This window comes from Crinia signifera, chromosome 4, assembly GCF_055691185.1.
Source record: "Crinia signifera chromosome 4, ASM5569118v1, whole genome shotgun sequence".
In the NCBI taxonomy this organism is placed as follows: domain Eukaryota; kingdom Metazoa; phylum Chordata; class Amphibia; order Anura; family Myobatrachidae; genus Crinia; species Crinia signifera.
This window is the reverse complement of record NC_139220.1, coordinates 318,095,228-318,114,904: the sequence shown is the minus strand read 5'-3', so window position 1 is coordinate 318,114,904 and position 19,677 is coordinate 318,095,228. Positions and strand designations below refer to the sequence as shown.

Genomic DNA, 19,677 nt, shown 5'->3' with positions numbered 1-19,677 from the left:
CAATCTATAAATTTTAAAGAAGTTGCATATATTTGTTGTAGGTTTTCCCGTGCTTATAATTTGGTGATTAGAGATAGGTAGAGGAGATTGTGCATTTACGTTTCTTTCTGGTTGTCTGGCCAGCAACATGTGGAAGAAATGGAATGCATGATTTATCCATAATCTGTATTGTTTGGAAACCTCCGGATTGTCTACTGTATATGGTTTATATAAGAAAATGTTAATAAATAATTAAGTATACGTTGCATTGTTAGAGCTAGCAAGCAGTCTGATTACAATAACAATTTGAGATAGTTTCTTTATATCCATAGACAGAGGTCCATTAAAATACAGAGTTTAAAGGAGTAGACGCTAATATTGTAAGCCAAGTAACAGTTCATTTTTACCACCAGAATAAATAAAGTTAATTGGAATATTGTTTATAACAAAGAATGTAAGATCGAGTTTATCTCATTGTAAAGTTTTTTCTCTTGTCTTGTGGAGATGAAGTACGTAATGTAGGACTGATGTTTTTCTGCTATGGGTTTTTGATTTAATTTTTTTTGGTTTATTAAACAAAGCAGCTGTGAGTTGGAAACTCTAAAGTGATGGATTCAGTTGATGTAATGCGAGATAAGGAGTTGTCCATGTTAGGTGAAGAAACAGGAAATGATCATGTGAATTCAATGTTTTTTTCCATTTAATGAGTAATACACTTTGGATAAGAAAAGTGATATATATCGATGAGATATAAGTCCAATATAACATCTATTCTTAAAGGTTCATATTGATATATTAGACCATGTTTTCTGTTTGCAATTTCTGTTGCCTATTTGTTTGATCTGGATACATATATTGAATCAGATATACCTTGAGTAATGCGCAGATAAATCCTGGGTTTATTTTTATTCTTATGAATGGAAGGTAATCAGTGATAACTGACTCGAGGCTGTGGGGTTTTCTTTAAGCCAATTTTTGTTTTGTTTTTGATTTGTGTTAATTTAATTTTGTTTGTTTTGAAAGGGGAGGGTACTAAATTGATAGAATATCTTAAGGGGTTAATACTGTGGCCACAGTTAGCTAAATAACCAGGGGAGATAGTGATCTAATCGTGTAATGATCACTTAGACAATGTGCAGATATGGTAACAAAGAATGACATATTGCATATAATTTTTTTCTGATTTGATGAGTTGATTTTTTCCTGTGAAGAGTGCTGACCGGTAGCGAGATTCACAGGGGGTATCTGCCACCTACGTACAAGGTAGAATATATGGGGAAAAATAATAAAAGAAGACAGGGTGGGGGTGGGACACGTGACTACTGATAACAGAGGACAGTAGATGAAACACCATACTGATAACAGAGATGGACAGTAGGTGGCCCACTATACTGATAACAGAGGACAGTATGTGGAAGGCGTAGGTGTGATAACAGTGACAGACACATAACGCATGGTTAGGTTTTTTGGGGAAATTTTTCATTTATTTTATTTACATTTTTTGTCTTTGAAAGAGGTAACACCGTTTTAAGCATTTGTATGGGATCACAGAAAGCTCTGAGTATGTGACTAGTGTGAGCAAGTGAGAAGGTATAGAAAATACTATGCTGGTCATAGTTAGTTGGAATTGGCGATGATGATGCACCTGTGAGGTAATGATTATTTGATGAGAGTGAACGCGCAATGGTCTGGTGACAGGTGGTGAAAGCTTCAAGAATTGAGATAGTATATCCCACTAACCCACATATGTTTGGAATGATTGTACTGTCCCACTGAGGGGTTAATTCTGTTCAGTGAGAAGTGAGGAGAGGTGATATGTCTTTTAGAGCCTTAGGGAGAAAAAGAAAAAAAAATGGGGAAAAAAAAGAATAATTTTGAAAAATTTTTTGTTTATTTTTGAAAAAGCAGAAGGGAAGAAGTTTTTTTTCAGTGATGAGGTGAGAGTAACATCAGAAATAACTCTGTTGGAGATTAAAGGCAGGAAATGGTTAATGAGATTGATAAGAGAGTAAAGTTTTATTCCTAAATAATGTGAAATATCCAAGGAGTGTTACAGAACTGTTTTCCATAACAAGGACATTTAAACAATTATGTGTTGAAGGTTCTTAGAATTGAAGATATTGTTTACCCTTTTGAAAAAGCACAATGAATAGATTAAAGTTATTGCAATGTTCTGTATGGGACAGTGATCAGCCATACCCAAGGATGACCTCCAGCCCCCTCCCCTCTGCTTCCCTCATGTGATAATGTTGTTTTGTATCTGTTTAAAAACTGCCATTTTTTTCCCCCAAATAACAAATGCTAATATGATGTCTGAGCTTAATAATGCTATTGCTTTTGCTTGTTTTATTTAAATAAAAATCCCAGCCAATAGAGGTGTGACTATTCCAGAGAAAAAAAAATAATATTATTATTATTATTATTATTATTACTACTGAGCCACTAGAAATTATTTAGAAAAAATATTGAGTCTGCAGGTACCTCTGCAGAATCCTTATCAAAGCCCTTATTGAAAAATACAGATTTTATAGTGATTATTATAAGATGTATATTGAGTTGCATTTTTATGCTTACTGATTTATCTGATTGCATGTTGCCACTTTACTAGATCCATTGGTCATGCATATGAGCCCACAAATAAGGAATGGAGGTCACAATTAGGCGCAGCACTACTGGGTACTGCTACTAGTAAATCGCATTTGCTGCACAACTAATCATGATATTCTCTCAAATATTTGTAATGATTTAATGATTATTTTTTTCTCAGAGTGGTTTGGAAGAAATTGTGTATTATTAACAGGAATCCATGAGAGACTGCTGTCAGAAGGCACTAACCGATATGAGGACCCTCACGGGGTTAGAGTATTTTGATGAGTTTTTCATTACTAATCATGTCACAAGTTTCTAAACATCTGTTTCATCTGTTCTAAACATCTATGGACCACAAGAAATAGTTTTCTTCCAGATTTTACAACAACGCATACTATTTAATACCCATAGTATTTGCAACACTCTGTTATTGCAGGTTATATACCCAATGCGATTATTCTTATTATTTTTTTAGTGTAAATCAATTAATTTTACAGTTATGGAAGTATTACAGTCATCTAGTCATTGGTTTATGATCTGCATATCTTTTACTATCAAATAGCAGATAGTCAGTACTTACTACATTTATTTACAGCACAGTCCAATATACGTGGACTTAATTAAGCCAAAGTTTTATGGACAGCCCCACTATGTCCCACAATGAGTTGCATGATTGCTACCACAATGCTGATTCAATATGTTTATGATCTAATGATGTGTTTAAATTCTTTACAGGATTCTCTTACTGACACCTTTTCTATTACTACTACTAAATCTAACTGACACAGAGCTGACAAAGTATAATATACAGACATCATTGCTTCATTTGAGGCACTGACAGAAGCCACAGCACTGGATATATCAGATTTATCATATACCTGTCTTTACTGTAATGAACAACAAGCAGAGGCCTTGGGAGTTTGAACACATATACATGGGGGTTCACATAGACCCATCAGGTACTACAGTTGCACATTTGACCGAGTGGCATCTGCTTTACCAACATGTTTAAGGACTGTGGCGGCTGCTGCAGCCTTTGTATAGAAATTACAGAACACCGCACACTATGTGTCTCTAATGCTACATCTTTTCTAATTAACTCCTCACGGACAAGACACGTTTCCAGTGCATGGTTCTCTCGTTGGGAACTTTTGCTCCCAGCGCCACATGACCTGACTATTGTCAGGTGTGGTACGCTAAATCCTGCTACTCTGCTACCTGGTGGGACCCGGGAGTCCCAGAGGATGGATGAGATGCAGGATTTAGAACATGATTGTGAGGAATATTTAAAGCAAAATTTCTCCAATTAGACCTGATATCTCTGACACGCCACTACCATCTACAAAGATTGTAGTTGTCACCAACAAGGAGACTCAGGATGGCCATATACGGGATATGCGGTAGTATTGGATTTAGAGATCCTCATCTTCCATCGTGATTTTGCTATGATATAATACGCTAATATCACAGCAAGTAAATGAGTTCATTGAGGCTGTGCAACTCCCTGCAAAGGCAGTAGTTGTTAAGTGTCAAGCTCACATGTTATAAAGTGATCTTGTTGCACTTGGTAACAAAAATAAGATGGCCACTGTTGTGAATCACACCACTATACAATTTAATGTTTTTTTAGCAGAAGATCATAAAATATCAAGAGTTGTGTATTTAAAAGGAATGTGCCAATGGATGATAAATGGATGCAGTCAAAAGGCTAATGGCCTATGGAAAGATGGTGGGGGCAGACCAGTAGCTCCCCAAACCCCTCCTCCTGGCATATGCGGAAGCTGCCCATGGGATGACCCATGTAAGGAGAGAGAGGGCATGTATGTTGATTTAATCTTATGCAGAAAAGTCCCAAACTCATCTGCAAGAGAATGAACTCAGGAAAATTATTCCTATAGAACCATCAAACATTTCTCCTACCACTGGTCCATTCCTAAGGTTAAAAATAAATTTATTGAATTTACATGCATTTAAAATTGTCATTATATTTAAATGGTATCTGATATGTTATCTTGATTATAAGGAACATCCCAGCTGTCCCATGTACAGCATCCTTTACAGCAAAGAAATTTATTGAGAAATTTGTGTTCAGATATTTTATCCCATAAGGTATATGGTAGTAAAAAAAAAAAAAATTATAGAGGTACATATTTCACAGGAAAGGTATTCTAAGGAATAAATCAATGTATGGTTATTGAAGGTTGGTTGCACTCACCATTCACTAAAAGGTTTTAGTCAAAATTGAACATGTTAACAAATGCACATTGAGAACACATTATTTAGGGTGGGTGTGGAAATTACCATGAGTTGACTTGAAGTTTTGTCTTCGGTTTTGTATGACATTCACACTACTCCTCAGCAGCCACTTAACCTGTCCTCTTATAAGATCACTATTTTAATTGATATATACATTTTTTATTTTTTGGGAGACCAGCAAACCCTATTCAACATCCAGCAGCAGACTTGTCACTCTAATTCTCATATCATCTAAATATTTTGCCAGAAAAGCAAACAAGTTTATGAAGGGATGTTGTTATAAGGTCCAGCCTGGAGACTATGCAATGGTGAGAAAATTCTTACAATTAAAGGTCTCGTAGATCAAAGGCAAGACCCGTCCCTGTGAAACAAACCGATTGAATTAATGCGTCTCACTGCAAGAAGGTTTCCGACCTGGTGGTGATATCAGTTGAAAGAAATAAACTGATGCAGATAAATATTGTGACTTTGATTCTAACTTAATAAACTTATTTGATGATGGGCCTGTCCAGGGCCCGCACACAGACCAAGACAAGATCCACGGAATCGGGGGGCATCCTTAGTGGTGTCCCTGCGGGTTGTGGGCAAGAAGAGGTCCACAGAATCGGGGGATACCCTTAGTGGTGTCCCTGCGGGTTGTGGACAAGGTGTAAAACGATGATCCCCATGAGTGACCAAGTTTCCCATACATTAACTAACTGAAGAAGTCATTTTTGTTTTTTTTAAGTTTTCATATTTTTATAGTGAATGAGGGTTACCAGGGATTGGTTGCTGGCAAGGACAGTGTGTATAGTTATCAAAGAGGTATTACTAGAGTCATGGTGGTGTATTCTACTTCTGCTTTTAATTTTAATCCCACAAGTATAGTAATAATCATAACAGACACACATATACGTCATACTACTGATGCTCCCAGGTTTCGGTATGCATCAGAGGATGGTAATAAAATACTGATAGCCAATATGTTAAACTAATTAAAAGGTTTAAAATAAATATATGAGTAATAACATAAAAGTAACTGAGAACATCCACACCAGAACCATTGATAGAATACATCTAGTAAGGTATCAGTAAAGAAGAGGCATTCTAAGTAAGGATGGTAACAATGGTGCAAACATAATATCTATATGCAAACTGACATTTCTTCTTTAAGACGCTCATCATGAGCTGATAAAAAGAACAATAAGGTAAACTGATTGTTGGTTATATTGTCATCTACGGTATCACTCCGGTAATGTTGGGTTAATGGCTACTTATATTTGCAGTCAAATCAAACAACACTTAATTTTCTATGTAGGATTTACACAAGTGAATCTTATAAGGTTACTGACTCTCCCTAGGTTTAAAATTGGTAAAGAGTGTAATAACAGGAGATATTTTGGAGTACAACAAAACATGTAGTTATGTGACAGAGTTGGGTGAGCTAGTGGAAAATCTTAATAAAAAAGGGTACTCATTGAATTGTTTCTTATGATGTTTTCTCAAACATACTGTCTCATAAGCCATGGATATTACCACAAGGATTATACTATATTTACAAACATAAGGTTTCTAAATGGTTACAAACAAGATCTATTGTAATAAAATTTTACTTTTACTAATTAATACAGTGGTGATTCAATATGAAGATTTGAAAGTAACACTTGGTATATTAAAGAAACACACTTATTTACATGATCCCAAGTTTATAAAATTGTATTTGAATTTGTGAATATAATTAAAATATGGTACAAGCATCACAAATACTAAACTGATGGTGACATTAAAAGGAAAGTTGAATGAAATTATTTGGGTTAAAAATTAGTTTATTGAACAGGTGTGAGTGATGTGATTCCCTACAGTTGGTTTATTTGGTTGAACCCCAATAACTGGTTCGCATAAGTCAATGTTATATATGCTTTAAGAAGTTTAATGTTTTTGCCAAGATAATATTATTGATTTTTCTGTATACTAGTGAAATGCTTCAAGAAGGTTTTCCGATGTATTAAGAGAGAAACAAATGATGCGTTTTGCAAGAGATATGAACTTTCTTTGGAGAAGTTCAGAGGATGGACTGTTAAAACTGAAATAACGCATCAATAATTATATACTTTTGTTATACTCTGTTTTCTCAAATATTGTTATTTATTGCTGCAGGTGGCGTTAGCTTGTTGCACAAGGTACTAGCCACGCCGTATGAGGCCTACCCTTTGCGCTAAGCAGCAGGTGTTTGTTAGAAGCAGCAGCCATTTTGTTAGGCATGACTTGCATAATAATATTATTAAAATGGCTGATCATTCAGAACAGTGCTGTAAAAGTGATTTCTTATAGAATATTGTTTTTGGTTTTAGAAGCTTAAGAATGTGATGTTGACAGTATAATAGAACAAGGACAGACACCTAGACTCCACAATCCTCAACTATATGGGAACAAGGCCACACATGCGTAGACCCACAAGGCCACTGAAGTTGGGTGTTGGGTAAATTATGACATCATGATTGAAAGCAGAGCTTTCCAATAAGACTCAATGCTTATGAGTAATTAATTAATTAATGTGATAAAGGTTTAAATATCAGAGTGATAGAAGGAGGAAAAAAGGCATTTGAGGAAGAACACGCAAGCATGGGGGGCTGGAGGTAACTATGAAGGAGGTTTAATCATGGCTGATCACTGTCCTTGAAAGGTGTCCATTTTGATTTGATTTAGAATTACTGTTTAAGTATTAGCTAGTCAGTTTTATGTTTCTTGTGTTAGTCTGCATTTGCAAATATCTGTAATGAAGCTATTCTTTAAGTAAAGCATTGTCATACCTTTTATAACAAGGTTGTGTGGGTGTGCAATCATTTCAGCGTTGCCGTTATATTTAAAGGTAATAAAGTAAATAAATTTGGTTTGGGTTATTTATCATATCTAATCTTATCAGATAAATATCTGGTTTATCATTACTCATGGCTCTGCTTCCGCTAGGTTCCTGAAGAGAAACAGTCAGGAAGCGGAAGTAGTGACGCCATGATGCGTTCCACAGCGGTGGAACGCAGGGCGGCAATTAGCGCTGTTTGGACAGAGTAACTAACGCTGGACTTGCATACATGGAGAGATGCATACAGGTATTGGCGGTGAGTAGATTGATGTTCTTAGAATCTTGTTACAGTAAGTTGATAGCGTCTTTGCAGTTTGATTAGCGTGACACAGGTGACATGGATTAATTATCACTGGGGGTATAAGAATGGTATGGTGGAGACCAGTAGTCAGATGCGGTCTGTTGCAGGAAGTGTAAGCAGAGCCATGAGTAAGGGCCTCCATAGGTCCGAAACGTCGGCATTGGCACTGATGGAAAAATAAAGAACCTTTGAATTTACGAAAGTGGTGAGTGCTCTGGATTGCTTTTACTATATATATATATATATATATATATATATATATATATATATATATATATATATGTCTACACATCCGGCACTCTGTCGATAGTAAGTTTACTTGAACGGGTGCCCCCAAAGATTCCTCAGCAATATGCCCAGTAATCACATATATAGAGTAGAGAAGTGGCACTCACGTTCTTTGTAGAAAAGAAGACAACGCTTACTGCAGCTTCATATCAACGACCGTTTCGGTTCTTTTATTAACCGTCATCAGGATACAACTTGCACATACAAGCAAACACCTTAAGTAGAGAATCACCCAGTGAATCCAATCTGACGCACCTGCCGCTCTGATACACAGGCGGAGCAACCCTACGGGATCCCATAGTAGACACATATACACAATAGGCGCAGCATTTCCCAATGGAGAAACACGGCGTCCAAAGCGCCACTGTTAAACAGACAGACATCTGGTCAATATATTAATCAAAAGTTACTGAGGTGTGGCAGCGGTTAAGTCAGATAGGGACATAGCAAATATATATACAAAAGATATAAAAGTGTAACTAGCAAATATATAAACATATAATAAGAAAATAAAAATAAAGTGTAAAGAAAACAGAAAAGAATACTTTCATGTTGCCATGCCGGGTTATACATCAGCTGTCACATTAATGCACACATAGTTATACTGCATATAAACAAATTCATCAATAATTAGCAGACTTTTTACATCTAATAACGGCAATATATATCATGAACTGACTTTATAAATGGCAAGACAATGATAAATATTCATTTAGCCCTTTAGGGCTAATCGTATCCAACCTGGCAATCCAGAAACACTCTAATTTCAGCAAAGCAAGATTGTGGTCTCCACCGCGTCTCATGATTTGGAACGATTCAAAAGAGGCACTTATGACAATCATTAATCAACATAATGCGTCTGAAAGCAGTGTTAAACTCTCAGTTAAAATGGATCAGCATCAAATTAGTTTTTGGGATGTACTGATTGACTGTAAGGATGGTGACATATTGACCTCTGTTTATTCAAAAGATACAGATACTGTAGGAACACATTCTTACACAAAACTAGTTGTCATCCTGTGAAACTTAAGGCTGGCCTGCCCTATTCACAAATGATAAGAATGTGTAGAATAAACAGTGATCCTAAGAAGGCAGAAACACAAATCGATGTTTTTATCGATGATTGCTGTAGAAGAGGGTATGATAAAAATGAGTTGATTAAAAACAAGTATAAAGCGCTATCTATCTCCAGAGAGAAATTACTAAGCAAATGTGAGAAAAAAAACTCTCGATACACGTGTACCTTTTGTCTCTCGCTATGATAACCACTCAGAGGCTATTTCTAAAGTTTAAAAAAAGTCTTGGCCGATTATTGAGACGATTGGTCTGCATGAACATAGAATTATGCCCTGTTATAAACGCAATAAGAACTTACGTGATGTACTAGTTAAATCTGATATCACAGACTTAGGTATAAGTAAAGAGACATCATTTTTTAAGGTGAAACTAGGTTGTTTCAGATGTACACGTGTCACTTGCAAACATTTGATTGTGGGTGATCAATTTTGCCATCCTCATTCTGGAAAAATGTACAAGATCAAATTTAGGTTCGACTGTAATAGCATGTATACAGTCTATCAAATTTTGTGCCCATGCGGGCTATCTTATATTGGGAAAACCCAGTGTAAGTTTAAAGATCGCATGGCGGCACATCGCTCCGCTATTAAAGCTGCTCTTATTAGCAGCAACAGTGAGCAACCTGTTGCTCGCCATTTTGCTACCCACAAACATCCACTTAGTAGCTTAAAATATCGTATGATTGATTGTGTACCTCCTATGAGACGCGGTGGAGACCGCAATCTTGATTTGCTGAAATTGGAGTGTTTCTGGATTGCCAGGTTGGATACGATTAGCCCTAAAGGGCTAAATGAATATTTATCATTGTTTTGCCATTTATAAAGTCAGTTCATGATATATATTGCCATTATTAGATGTAAAAAGTCTGCTAATTATTGATGAATTTGTTTATATGCAGTATAACTATGTGTGCATTAATGTGACAGCTGATGTATAACCCGGCATGGCAACATGAAAGTATTCTTTTCTGTTTTCTTTACACTTTATTTTTATTTTCTTATTATATGTTTATATATTTGCTAGTTACACTTTTATATCTTTTGTATATATATTTGCTATGTCCCTATCTGACTTAACCGCTGCCACACCTCAGTAACTTTTGATTAATACAGTACATTGACCAGATGTCTGTCTGTTTAACAGTGGCGCTTTGGACGCCGTGTTTCTCCATTGGGAAATGCTGCGCCTATTGTGTATATGTGTCTACTATGGGATCCCGTAGGGTTGCTCCGCCTGTGTATCAGAGCGGCAGGTGCGTCAGATTGGATTCACTGGGTGATTCTCTACTTAAGGTGTTTGCTTGTATGTGCAAGTTGTATCCTGATGACGGTTAATAAAAGAACCGAAACGGTCGTTGATATGAAGCTGCAGTAAGCGTTGTCTTCTTTTCTACAAAGAACGTGAGTGCCACTTCTCTACTATATATATATATATATATATATATATATATATATATATATATATATGAAGAAACCGGCACTCCAGCAATGAGATGGGGTATCTGACCGGGGTGCTGCAGGAAAAGGAAATGTAGAGGGGATGGCGTAGCAGCACTCCACGGATTTTGATAAGAAGACTCCAGACACTGGTAACAGTCAACATTTCGGAATTTACTTCCGTTCTCAAGACAAACCAAATGCATAATGAACAATAAACAACATAAATACCGTGCACTGTGTGAAGCTCATCCAATCCCTCCGCCTGCTTCTAAACTATGTGCACTTCACAAGCACACTGGTCACAGGGCACACGTAGATGGCATCCGGTTGCTAGGCAACCAACTCGAAGCTGTCTGGAATGGAAAGGAGACACAACAACAAATAAGTGAAAGAAATACATATAAGTGCATAAAACCAACAGATAACAGTATCAGTGTAGGGAGCTGACATGACGTTACAGATCTAGAGGACAAAATCAGGGGATTTAGAGAAAAATATTAAATGGCATGTGTTCGTTCAGTCCCTTGGGGCTTAAGGTTTGAAGCCGAAAGATCCAATAAGTTTCTAATTTAAGTAACTTAAGAGCCCTATCACCGCCCCTAATGTCCAGTGGCACGTGATCAATGATCACATATTTCAGATTGGCCAAAGAATGTTTAGCAGCCACAAAATGCCGTGCTACCGGCTGATCGTTCTCTTTGTTATTAAGTGCAGCCTTTATAGCGGATCGGTGAGCCGCTATCCGTTCCCTAAAGGTTCGGATTGTTTTCCCCACGTAGCATAGACCACAGGTACATGTGATCATATATACTACGTGGGTACTTAAGCAGGTGACAGCATGCTTGATGGGTATCTGATGTCCCAAATGTGGGTGAGGAAAAGATTTGGTGGTGCGCATCCCACTACAAGTGGTGCATCCCACACATCTTGTACACCCCCCGGGTTTGCGTTGTGTGTTGGGTGGTAGTCTGAGGGAAATGTCCGACCTCACGATCCAGTCGCGAAGATTACGGCCGCGTTTGTAGCATGCCCAGGGGGTCTTGTTCTTCAGTACTCGAAGATCCTTGTCAGTCTGTATGACCGGCCACAGTAGCTTGGTGTTCTTAGAGATGACATCATCGGCGTGGTTATATTCTCGCACCCATCCGAACCTGTCATCAAGGCTTTTCTTAGGCCCTGATTTCTGTAGCAATTGGCTCCGGGACAGATTATTGACTTTGTCTCTAGCATGTGTCAAAGTCTGTGCAGAATATCCTCTATCTGAGAATCTCTTGACCATGCTGTCAAGATTGGAGGAGAGTTGGTCGTTTCTGCTGGTGATTCTTTTCACCCGGATTAATTGAGAAAAGGGTAAGCCTTTTTTGAGTGCCGGGGGATGATGGCTCTGGGCACTCAATAGGGTGTTTCGATCGGTGGGTTTGGAGAAGGGGGATGTCTCCAATTTCCCATTGAGTATAGATATTTCAACGTCAAGGTAGTGGATAATCGTCTGACTCAACTCGTAAGTGAATTTGATCGGACAGTCCATGAGGTTGATTTCATTCACCATATCTTCAAACGCAATCTGGGTACCCGTCCAAAACAGCAGGACATCATCAATGTACCTCAAATAAAAAATTATTGAGGCAGCATAACTGGACTGCAGGAATCCGTGGAGTGCTGCTACGCCATCCCCTCTACATTTCCTTTTCCTGCAGCACCCCGGTCAGATACCCCATCTCATTGCTGGAGTGCCGGTTTCTTCACCTATCCATTTCCAGGTCGGACACCCTCCATTCAGGAACCACCTGTACCTGTGCACCCGCCGGTGTATTCATCACCTGGGACACCGTGGTCCCACCAAACCTCCAAGTGGGAACCACTGTTACTTACCCCATCCAGGGGACACAAGGTGTAACGGCAGCATTTTAAAACAACACTGGGTGCAGTGTGGTGTCTGGCACCGGTGCAGCTTTATTGGCACAGACGGGGAACAAGGTCGACACATCATGTCGACAGATGGTGAAGGTTACAATTTCACTTCCTATCCTACTGGCGAACGTCTGCGCTTCTCCGAGGATGAAGCCACCAAAGTATTATTCACCATTCAGGATTCGGTGAGCTGCTGGGACACCGGGCAGGGTCTGATGAGCAGCTGGGAAGTTAGGCAGGATCAGATCAGCAGATGCAGCCAGAAAGCTAAACAAAGCCGGTTACTAAATGCGGCTTAGGTTTCGGGCAGCGGCAGATGATGGATACCAGCTGGAAGCTAACACAGGAGCCAGGTAAACAGGAGCATCAGGTAACAGGCACCTAGATTCGACGTTGCTAAAAAAAAGCAATGTCTGGTCTTGAATGCAGGATATGTACTCCTCCTGCCTTGCAAGGATTGGATGGCAGGAATGAGGGTGATTAGCAATCCAAGGTATGGATTCAGATGTTCTCAAGCTTGACTTGACAAGTGGATGACAGGTTAATACCAGCAGCACTGGTAGCTGGATGTAAATAAACAGAGTCTATGCAAGCAAGCTTTTCCACATCAGATGCACTGGTAGCAGCTGGGCTGTAGACATCATTGAACTGGCAATTTCCCAGGTCTCAACATAGAATACTTATAGAACCTTCCGCAAAGTGATAGGCTAGAGTCTGTGATGTCAGTAACAGTGGTAACAGGATTGGCTAAAAAATAACATGTGACAGGAATGGACATGGCTGCTCCCATGTCCAAGGAAGGCGGGAAACAGTGTTTGTACAGTACATGGTTGAAGCCTATGATAATGGTGGTGACGTGGAAGCCACAGTAGACTGGAGCTAACAGGGAGACATGACAGGCAGGGATTGCTGCAGCGTCAGGTGACATATGGAGAGACTGTGGGGAAACTGTGCTGTAGACTGTATGCAAGAAGTACTGAAGATATCCAGACCTGGAGCACACTGACATTCTGGAGAGACACTTTAGTGGTAAGAACAGATGTATTGTTACCTGGATCTGACAGGATGTTGGGTGAAATCATCCTCCATAAGAATGGGGGGTGTGCACACGTGGAGACACTCACGCGCCCCATTCTTGGTAATGGACACGTGAGCCTGAGACGCTTGCACGTCCATGTCCTGTGGAGGTTTGGTGGAAACAATGAGTCTGGCCCATCTGTAGGTCTACCAGCGGGTGCAATGGGCCTTTATGTATTTTAGGTATACAATAAAAGACAGGTACTAGGCACAAATACAGGGGGAGGCGAAGGGGGCAATACCCTCTAGCCCATGGGTCCTCAAACTGCGGCCCTCCAGATGTTGTGAAACTACAATTCCCAGCATGCCTTGCCACAGTTTTAACACTTCCTTATAGGAAAACTGTGGCAAGGCATGCTGGGATTTGTAGTTTCACCACATCTGGAGGGCCGCAGTTTGAGGACCCATGCTCTAGCCTATAAAACACATCTGCCATCAATGCAGAAGCTGCCCCCAGATGGACTACGTGAAGCCGCCAGCTGTCCAGCCCTGTACAGCTGATATGAGCCGCCAGCTGCCTGGCACTTCCTGCTCTAGCACTGGGAACTATGTTTGTATGTGGTTCCCCTGATGATCCTCATATGTCTTTTGTTTTTTCCCCATTAACTATGGTGATGGCACACATCTGAAGGTTCCACCCTCTGCACACACCGGGTGCGTCGATGCACCGGCGGGAGCAGGACGGGTGTCAGATGCACGGGGTGTTCACCTTGATTACAGATATATATATAAAAGGGACAGACACTATATTATAGTGTCAAAAATTTGGCGCTAAATACAAATATATCAAAATTATATATAAATTATAAAGAGTTTTTTTATATTAATATTAAATAAAACTCTGCTGCAGCTCTGTAAGTGCACAAGTGTATGTACACAACAACTGGCCTGTATCTGGCCATACATATTACATGCCCAGGTGACAGAGGACAGAAAAGATTGCAAAACCACAAAGAATTGGAAAGCTGCGCTAATTTTGTTTGTTTAAAAAAAACCGAGGCACCGCGGATAATTACACTTACACAAATGCTTATTTATAATGATCAATATGTATCCTCATATTTAATGTGTAACCCCTGGGTAAAATGCCTGTATTCAAAACTCATACCCTATGTTAAATACCAGTAAACATATGAACTAACTAAGGAATGTAGTGTTCTGTATGGCTATGTTTATTTTAAATGTTTATATATATTTTGGTGTGTTGGTGACACTGTATATGTCAGATTTCATCGATGGCAGTGGACTTAATTGTTGGATGCTATATACACAGTTCACAGATGTTGCTGACAGTTGAAGAGAGGGCGTAGTGATATACAGCAGGGAGTGATTTGCCCTGTCAGAGGAGAAGGGGCAGAGGGAAAGAGAAAAGAGAGGAGTACAGGATGAGGTACCTGGGAGGACTCTATGGAAAGACTGCCCTGTGCCTCAGAGGGAGAGCTGTGAGGTCCCTGTAAGTGAGGGACAGAGACCTGTACTCTCACTAGGAGAAAGGTGAGGCATCCTGTGTGCCTGCAGATGGAGCTAAACCTGGCATGTCAGTTTGCTCAGAGTAGAAGATGGAGGAGCCAGCCCTTAATATAAGAACTCATTGGAGGATGCTGGACAGAGGGACAGAGGAGGGAGAGTGGTGAGTTATACCACCCTCAGAGTCCCATATTAGGCCGAAAAGGTGCGGCTTGACGTTGAGTGACAAGTGACACTGGAGTCACATAACAGATACATTACAGAAGGGGATAGTACAAGGGGAGTGACAGCCTACTACAGTAATGTTTCCCAAGCCTTTGCCAGAGATAAAGATGGTTATTCATGCACCAAGTTGTGCACAACTACAGAAAGCTCATTTACAGTGACTGTGACACACTGACAGAAACGTTATAGCTGCACACAGAGAGAGGTAATGTACAGTGACAGAGCGTTGTAGCTGCGCACAGAGAGAGGTAATGTACAGTGACAGAGACGTTATAGCTGCGCACAGAGAGAGGTAATGTACAGTGACAAAGCGTTGTAGCTGCGCACAGAGAGGGGTAATGTACAGTGACAGAAACGTTATAGCTGCACACAGAGAGAGGTAATGTACAGTGACAGAAACGTTATAGCTGCACACAGAGAGAGGTAATGTACAGTGACAGAGCGTTGTAGCTGCGCACAGAGAGGTAATGTACAGTGACAGAGCGTTGTAGCTGCGCACAGAGAGAGGTAATGTACAGTGACAGAGACGTTATAGCTGCGCACAGAGAGAGGTAATGTACAGTGACAGAGACGTTATAGCTGCGCACAGAGAGAGGTAATGTACAGTGACAGAAACGTTATAGCTGCGCACAGAGAGAGGTAATGTACAGTGACAGAACGTTGTAGCTGCGCACAGAGAGAGGTAATGTACAGTGACAGAGCATTATAGCTGCGCACAGAGAGAGGTAATGTACACTGACAGAAACGTTATAGCTGCACACAGAGAGAGGTAATGTACAGTGACAGAGCGTTGTAGCTGCGCACAGAGAGGTAATGTACAGTGACAGAGCGTTGTAGCTGCGCACAGAGAGAGGTAATGTACAGTGACAGAGACGTTATAGCTGCGCACAGAGAGAGGTAATGTACAGTGACAGAGACATTATAGCTGCGCACAGAGAGAGGTAATGTACAGTGACAGAAACGTTATAGCTGCGCACAGAGAGAGGTAATGTACAGTGACAGAGCATTATAGCTGCGCACAGAGAGAGGTAATGTACAGTGACAGAACGTTGTAGCTGCGCACAGAGAGAGGTAATGTACAGTGACAGAGCGTTGTAGCTGCGCACAGAGAGAGGTAATGTAGAGTGACAGAGCGTTGTAGCTGCGCACAGAGAGAGGTAATGTACAGTGACAGAGCGTTGTAGCTGCGCACAGAGAGAGGTAATGTACAGTGACAGTGACGCTATAGCTGCGCACAGAGAGAGGTAATGTACAGTGACAGAGCGTTGTAGCTGCGCACAGAGAGAGGTAATGTACAGTGACAGAGCGTTGTAGCTGCGCACAGAGAGAGGTAATGTACAGTGACAGAGACGTTATAGCTGCGCACAGAGAGAGGTAATGTACAGTGACAGAGACGTTATAGCTGCGCACAGAGAGAGGTAATGTACAGTGACAGAAACGTTATAGCTGCGCACAGAGAGAGGTAATGTACAGTGACAGAGCATTATAGCTGCGCACAGAGAGAGGTAATGTACAGTGACAGAACGTTGTAGCTGCGCACAGAGAGAGGTAATGTACAGTGACAGAGCATTGTAGCTGCGCACAGAGAGAGGTAATGTACAGTGACAAAGCGTTATAGCTGCGCACAGAGAGAGGTAATGTACAGTGACAGAGCGTTGTAGCTGCGCACAGAGAGAGGAGTAATAGTGTGTACACATGGTTCGATATGGCTTCCGATGTTGACGATATCATCAACATCGGAAGCCATATCGCATACATATCGCATACTGATTGTATGCATTGTAAGGGCTTCCTAGCCCGATGCGCGCTCCCGTTTAAGGAGAGATCGGAGGGGAGATAGAGTGGGCAGCACACTCTATCTAGCACAAATCGCAAGCATATCGCATGCATCGTATGTGCCTTGCGATATGCTTAAGATGCGATGTGCTATACGATTTCCAGGGCCCTGTCAGTTATCCTGTTGTTAAGTCAAAATCGCTTAGTCAAAATCTTAAGCAAATCTTAAGGCACATAGGAAATCGCATAGTAAATCAAATAGGAAATCGCATAGCAAATTGTATGGTAAAAAGTCAAAATCTTAAGCATATCTTAAGGCATATCTTAAGGAGAAGAGAAAAAAAAAAGGGAAAAGTAAAAATCGGACAAAACATCGAATCGTACATTGGATCGCACAGAACATCGAACCGTGTGTACACACTCTAAGGCCCTTATTCTGATCTGTGCGGAAATTCCCGCATTCTTACGGAGCGGTCCGCACGGCACGGCGTTTTGCCGCATGCGGCCATCGTCCGTAGAAACGCCCACGTGTCCTCCGCATTCGGACGGACTCACTCTTTAAGAACAGGGCGTGTTTACGGACGACATACAAAGCATGCGTGTGCGGGAGAAACACTCCGATTCGGCACGGTATTACAGAGTATTACAGAGTATGCTCGGGAATACCGCATCCGAACGGGAGCCAAGCGGTGCTACCGCACGTAAGCGGAGTATTTACGCCAAACAACCCACTATGAAGTATCTTCTGCAATACATCACATGACCCACTTATTCAATTACCTATCCTCATAAAAAACTGCTTATTTGGAACATGTCGAATACACATGTGTATTGCTAGTATTAATATTCTGTCATGTCCATTGTTAGCAGTTTGAAAGTGTCTGACAAGTACAGCATATGTGGGTGTTTAGTACGGGTTCCTTGAAGCAGCAATGGTTTCAATTAAAGCACTGACAAGCGTCCTATTAGTGAGTAATGAGTAAAGGAGTAGATTCTATTGGGTTCAGGTGTTAATGGTTGTAGTCATTAGGCGTACGTTCGCCTACCGCATGAACGAGTGGTGTCCGCAAAGCAATAGTACACTTGTGGACACCGCACATTTCTGCCCTTTTTGATCGCGTGCATTCGGAGTGGTTTCCGAATGTACGCCCCCCAACATAAGTGTACTCCCCCGTGTCCGCCCATGTTTCCGCCCCGTTTTGCCCACTTTGAAACTACGCCCATGTGTCATTCCGCATGACGCCCATAATACGCCCCTATTTCCCGACTGATAGCGGTGAACAGTTTTGGACGGGATTTGGCCGAACTGGTACCGAGTCAAGGCGTGGCACATGCGCGTAGCGTTCTCCACGCATGCGCAGACGCCATAAAGACGCGATCCGTAAGTACGCGGTAAAGTCCGCGTCAATCAGAATAAGGGCCTAAGTTACACTGCAGCAGTAGAGACTCTTGGCTGACAGACCTCAGGGCTAATCTGTCTACAGCGCATTTGGGAGAATACATTTGTTACCAGCTATCTGCATGGGACACGTAACTAAGGGAGGATAATTACAGTCACAGGGGGCCTTATTTTGGTTCATTCTTTCTGACAAAATCCTTCTTAGATGGGTAAAACCATGTGCACTGCAGGTGGGGCAGGTGTTACTTATGCAGAGAGAATTAGATTTGGGTGGGGTTTTACTTCAAAGTGAGATCTATATTGCAGTGTAAAAATAAAGCAGTCAGTATTTTCCCTGCACAGAAACAAAATTACTCACCCAAATCTAATTCTCTCTGCACATGTTACATCTGCCCCCCCTGCAGTGCACATGGTTTTGTCCATCTAAGAAGGATTTTGTCAGAAAGAATGAACCAAAATAAGGCCCCGGGAGAGAGACAGATTTGAGCAGTAAAGTATTATATTGTACTGATTGTACTCAAGGAAGAAAGTGGATTTGGCTCAATTTCGAACACAAGTTACCTCAGAAAAGTCTGCTTATTACACTGAGATAGTGACATTATTTCTTCACAACTATAACAGTACTGAGGGAAAGAACTAAGTAGTTCTTTCTAGCTACTAACATGCTAAACACTATTCTGATCCCAAGAGAGAGTGACAGCGTCAATGATATTACAAGCCTACATGTAGGATACAATATTGCCTTTGGTATTAGAGACCCTGTGGTGGATTACAAATACTTCCTAGAAGTTATACTCCTATTATTCCCGTACTCCCCTTACAGGACTCAGGTGGGCACAGTAGTGACTTAGGAAATCCAGCAACAAATATGTGGAATGCTACAAAATAATCAAAGCGCTTATATTTTTTGAACTAGTGTACACTTGCAAATACTTATATTATTGCGCAATAATAATTCAAGGTTAATTAATATCTATTTATTTATTGGAGTTGGAAACTGTTCTATTTCCATTGTGTCTGAAGTGAAATGTGTTATATGTTTTAGCATACTACC

General features: G+C 40.5%; 1 protein-coding gene across 4 annotated transcripts in view; it reads right to left on the bottom strand.

Annotated features, from left to right (window-relative positions):
* The window catches only part of LOC146075911 (uncharacterized), a 106,014-nt gene extending 91,956 nt beyond the window's left edge, over positions 1-14,058 (bottom strand). For 2 of the 4 annotated variants that reach the window (XR_014473658.1, XR_014473659.1), the window contains exon 1: positions 10,997-14,058. The gene's annotated coding sequence lies outside the window, so the exon portion shown is untranslated. The remainder of the gene's footprint in view (positions 1-10,996) is intronic. The other 2 variants (XR_014473660.1, XM_083185600.1) reach the window with 1 other exon arrangement.
* Positions 14,059-19,677: the final 5,619 nt, after the last annotated feature.